Raw genomic sequence first — 6,000 nt, forward strand, 5'->3', positions numbered from 1 at the left:
GTCCAGTCCAGATTATGGTATTGCTGATTTCCCTCTAACTTACATTGAGAAACTTGAACTTTTGGTTGAAGTCGATCTTGTTTAAATGAGAAAGCAGACGAACTTGAACGCTATAGTGTCACGACCGTGTAACGTTAGCACTGCTCTCGGAAAATAATTGAGATTTGGCGGCAAAGCTCCAGGTGAATGTTATCACTTTTTAAACGTCTATTTTTACCGAGGCCCCAGAAGAATTCCTTTGGAAAGGTTCTCGTTCCAATAAAAGTTAGCCAATGGGAAGCAGGCACAGGGGACTTGAGAGGCGGGGCTGGTTTTGAGAAGCGTCAGTCGGGAGTGACACAGCCGCGTCTACAGCCAAGCCGCTCCCTACAGCCTTCGGCTCGGTCTTGTCCCCGGTGTCGCCTCTGGGGCAGCTGCCGCCTCCGCGGGTGGGGCTGGGGACCAAGCCGGAACAGCGTTCTTCCTCTGCAGCCAGCCCCACGTGCAGTCCAGGACCCATACGATTTAGAAGGAAAGTTGGGCCCAAAAGAAGCGGAATGACTAAAGAGATGTACACAAAATAGGGCGGGGAAAGGGGGACATCCTAACAGAGGCTGGGGGCCCCCTGCCAAGCTTTATCTTTCGGGTTAATGTTGTGGCTACTGTAGGATCACCCAGATCCACCATTAGGGCATGGAGGAGGGGGTGCCTCACTAGCTTTACCTTTCCCCCCCCAAAAGAAAATGTCTTTAATGTTTTTGTCTGATTATAAAAGTAACATGTGTCTGTTGTGAGTGAGTCAAATACGGAAACCCACAGAGCTGAAAATTAAAGCCCCCTTCCTTAATTCTACCTTCCCAGGAATAAACACCATAACAAATGGTGTTTGTCCAAACTTTTTAATGTAAATATTGTACATATAAATATACATACAGTATGACATAGTGGTTAAGAGCACAGGCTGACGTTGACAATCAACCCTTAACCTGGACATCAGTTTTCTCAAATATAAAATGAGGGTAATAATAAATAATAACTGCTATTTTAATTTTTTTACATAAGTGGACTCATACTACATATAAGGTTCTATAAATGTACTGTGTTAAACTTTATTTTTGAATATTTATAGATTCACAAGAAGTAGCAAAAATAGTACAGAAAGTTCCAGTGTGCCCTTCATCCAGTTTCCCCCAAAGGTTACATCTCACATAATTATAATACAATATCAAAACCAGGAAATTAAAGTTGGTACAACATGTGTGTTTAGGTTAATGTCATTTTATCACATGTGCAGATTCCTGTAACTACCACAATCAAGATGCAGAACTATTCCATTATCACAGAGATCCCCATGGTACGTCTTTATAGTCACATTCACCACACCTCTACCCCAACATCTCCAACCCCTGGCAATTGCTAATCTATTTTCCATCTCTATAATTTTGTCATTTTGAGAACGTTATATAAATAGAATTATACAGTATGTGGCCTTTTGAAATTGGCTTTTCTCACTCAGCATAATGCACTTGCGATCCATTCAAGCTGTGTGTATCACCATTTGTTCCTTTTTATTGCTGTGTAGTATTCCATTCTGTGATGTACTTAAAAAATTTGCCATTTTAACCATTTTTGTGTACAGTTCAATGGCATTAAGTACATTCACATTGTTGTGCAACCATTACCACCATCCATCCACAGAAATTTTTTCATCTTGCAAAACTGAAACTCTGTACCCATTAAACAATAACTTATTTACCCTTCCCCCAGCCCCTGGCAACCACCATTCTACTATCTATTTCTATGAATTTGACTACTCTAGTTAGCTCAGATAAGTGGAATCATGCAGTATTTGTCCTTTTGTAATTGGCTTATTTCACTTAACATAAAGTCCTCAAGGTTCAGCCATGTTGTAGCACGTCAGAATTCCCCTCCCTTTTAAGGCTGAATAATATTCCATTGTATGTACAACCATTCATCTGTCGATGGACACTTGGGTTGCTTCTACCTTTTGGCTATTGTGAATAATGCTGCTATGAACATGGATGTTCTATAATGTACTTTTGTTTGTCAAAACTATATCAGGCATGGGGCCAGCCCAGTGGAGCAAGTGGTTAAGTGCGCACACTCTGCTGCGGCAGCCCAGGGTTCGCTGGTTCGGATCCCAGGCCTGCACTGATGCACCGCTTGTTGAGCCATGCTGTGGCGGCGTCCCATATAAAGTAGAGGAAGATGGGCACGGATGTTAGCTCAGGGCCAATCTTCCTCAAGAAAAAAAAAGGGGGGGGGATTGGCATCAGATGTTAGCTCAGGGCTAGTCCTCCTCACACACACACAAAAAACTATATCATGCCACTGGTTAACAAAATAGTAGGTGAGGAGAAGTTTTTCCTTATAGAAGTATTTAAGCTAATATTTTAAGAAAGAATGATAAAGGGGCCAGCCGGGTGGCGTAGGGGTTAAGTGCGTGCGCTCTGCTGTCGCAGCCCGGGGTTAGGATGCCAGGTGCACACCAAGGCACCGCTTGTCAAGCCATGCTGTGGTGGTGTCCCATATAAAGTGGAGGAAGATGGGCATGGATGTTAGCCCAGGGCCAGTCTTCCTCAGCAAAAAAAGGAGGATTGGTGACAGACATTAGCTCAGGGCTAATCTGCCTCACAAATAAAAAGGAAAAGAAAGAATGATAGAGTATCAGCATTTTGCAACCTCTACTGAACTAATTGGTGGAGGCATGGAGCACAAATGGCTGTTAACTTTTCAGAAAGAGACAAATAGACACCATGTGCCTTCTGGTAGAAGTATACCACACCAACTATGAAGCAGTCTTGCCATCAAATCTCTACATCGAACCACGAAGTAACGGGCAATACAAAGAACAGAAAAGCATGTCAAAACTAAACCTTGGAAATGCAGCCAGCAAAATCCAGATTGTGAGAAACTGCATGACAAATAACGCAGTTTCTTCAACAAAGTTGCAAGTAAGCACACTCACACACACACACACACACACACACAGATGGAGGAAACTTACAAATCAAAAGATATTTAAGAATTCACTGGGCCGGCCCCGTGGCTTAGTGGTTAAGTGCACGCGCTCCACTGCTGGCGGCCCGGGGTTCGGATCCCGGGCACGCACCGACGCACCGCTTGTCTGGCCATGCTGAGGCCGCATCCCACATACAGCAACTAGAAGGATGTGCAACTATGACATACAACTATCTACTGGGGCTTTGCGGGGGAAAAATAAAAAAAAAAAAAAAAAAAAGAATTCACACCAAAACTTGTACACAAATGTTCATAACAGCATTATTCATAATAGTCAAAAAATGGAAACAACTGATGAATGGGTAAACAAAATCTGGTATATCTATACAATGGAATATTATTTGGCAATAAAAAGAAATGCGGTATTGATACATGCTACAATATGGATGAACCTTGAAAACATGCTCAGTGAAAGAAATCAGTCACAAAGGAGCACATATTGTATGGTTCTATTTATATGAAATGTCCAGAATAGGCAAATCCGTAGAGACAGAAAGTAGATATGGGGAGATGGGGGAATTAGGGAGTGATGGCTAAGGAAAGGTGGTTACTTTTGGGGGGAATGAAAGTGTTCTAAAATCGATTGTGGCGATAGGTGTACAACTCTGTGAATATACTAAAATCTATTAAATTGTACTCATTTAATGTGTGAATTGTATGGTATGTGATTATAAATTAGTAAAACTGTTAAAAATATTTAAGAAGCATATCAATCAATCACAATGTGTGGACTCTATTTATATTCCGATTCAAGCAAACTATTAAAAATGAAATTTATGATATAATTGGAAATTTGAACGCCAGCTAGTTATTTGAGGATATTAAAGATTTATTACTATTTTTTAAAGTGAGATAATAGTACGATTATTTTTTTGTAGAGTCTTTTTCTTTCAGAAATACATGCTGAAATATTTACAGATGAAATGATGTCTGAGATTTGCTTCAAAAGAATACAAGAAATAAACAGGTGGAGGTACAAATGAAACAAGACTTCCCGTGATGTAATAATTGTTGATGCTGGGTAATGGATGTACGAAGGCTCATTATAATCTATTCCATCTACCTTTGTATATGTCGAAAATTTTCCATAATAATAAAAATACATATCGGTGAACATATTTCCATGTCAATACATGCAGAGCTGCTTCATGCCCTTTGACAGCTGCACAGCCTTCCACATTGATTTAACGAATTCCTTGTTAAAAGACATTTGGATTGTTTCCAAATATTCAATATTCTAAACAATACCACAGGAAATAACTTTGTACAAATGTCTCTGCCCAATTAACTGACTATTTCCTTAGAATAAATTCCTAAAGGTGAAAATACTAGGTCAAGGGATGTGCATGTTTTAGATTTTTGTACATACGGAGAGATTGATCTCTAGAAACATCCTTGAGGTTACCTATCTCCTGACACTTCCAATAATATATTAGTCATTAGAAATCCTTTTCTTCTTTTTTTTTAAAAAGGCTTTATTGCAATATAACTTTTATACCATCAAATTCACTCATTTCAAGTGTACAAGTCAATTTTTAGTATATTTATAGAGGTATGCAACAATCACCACAAACTCATTTTAGAATATTTTTATCACTCCATAAAGAAACTTTGTGCCCATTTACAGTCACTCCTCAGTCCCACTCCCAGCCCTTGGTAACCACTAATCTACTTCCTGTCTCTCTAGATTTGCCTTTTCTGGATATTTCATGTAAATGGAATCATACAATATGTGTTCTTTCTTGTCTGCTTTCTCTCACTGAGCACAATATTTTTGAAGTCCATCCATGTTGTACTATGTATCAGTATTTTGTTCCTTTTTATTGCTAAATAGTATTCCATTGTGTGGATATACCATATTTTGTTTATGCATTGATCTGTTGATTGATAATTGATAAACAACCCAAATGCTGTTTCCACTTTTTGGCTATTGTGAATAATGCTGCTATGAACATTCACATCAAGTCTTTGTGTGGACTTAAGTTTTCATTTCTCCTGGGTAGATATTTAGGAGTAGAACTGCTGTGTCATATGAAAATTCTATGTTTAACATTTTGAGACTGACAAACTGTTTTCCAAAGCAGCTGCACCATTTTACATTCCCACCAGCAATGTATAAGGATTCCAATTTCTCCACATTCTCACCAACACCTACTATTATCTGTATTTTTTATTATAGCCATCCTAGTAGGTGTGAAGTGGTGTCTCACTGTGATTTTGATTTGCAGTTCCCTGATGGCTAATAATGTTGAACATCTTTTCATGTACTTATTGGCTATTTGTATATATTCTTTGGAGAAATACCTATTCAAGTCCTTCATCCATTTTTTAATTGTATTATTTGTTTTTAACCCTTTTATTCTTTTCCAGTCTGTGAGGTGAAAAGCTGTTTTTGTTTGCATTTATTTAATTACCAGTGAGTTGGACAACTTTTCACGTACTTATTGGCCAATTGTATTTTTTAATTTGTGAATTTCCATTATTTGTAAGAGCTCTTATATGAAAAAATATTAATCCTTTTTTATATATGTTAAAAATATTTCCCAAACTTTCCATTCTGACCACAGTGACTATATACGCCATCTTCATACAAATAACCCAAATAGCTCAAGCTACTTAGGTTATAGACAGAGTACTTGATCTTGCCCAAGAGCACATAGTATTTGGTCCTAAAGCTCAGCTGATCTCCCTATGACCTTCACCATCCTCTATCCTCTGGCCATGCTGAAGCGACCCAGTGGAGCAACTATCCCTTGATTATGGTATCTCAATCCTGCTCCTGAATAATCCCCTGCAGAGAGACACAAAGACAATAAAGCTTTTACTCTCATCTCATATCCTCCTTCTCTTCTAACAACAAGAACCTCAATAATCCCATTTATTGAACACTTACTAAGTATGCCAGACACTCTGCTTTGGCACCTTATGTAGATCATTATCTCTGTACTGTTATGTTCCTCATGTTACAGATGAGGAAAT

This window comes from Ceratotherium simum, chromosome 4 (genome assembly GCF_057802395.1).
Source record: "Ceratotherium simum simum isolate JZ-2026a chromosome 4, ASM5780239v1, whole genome shotgun sequence".
Classification (NCBI taxonomy): Eukaryota; Metazoa; Chordata; class Mammalia; order Perissodactyla; family Rhinocerotidae; genus Ceratotherium; species Ceratotherium simum.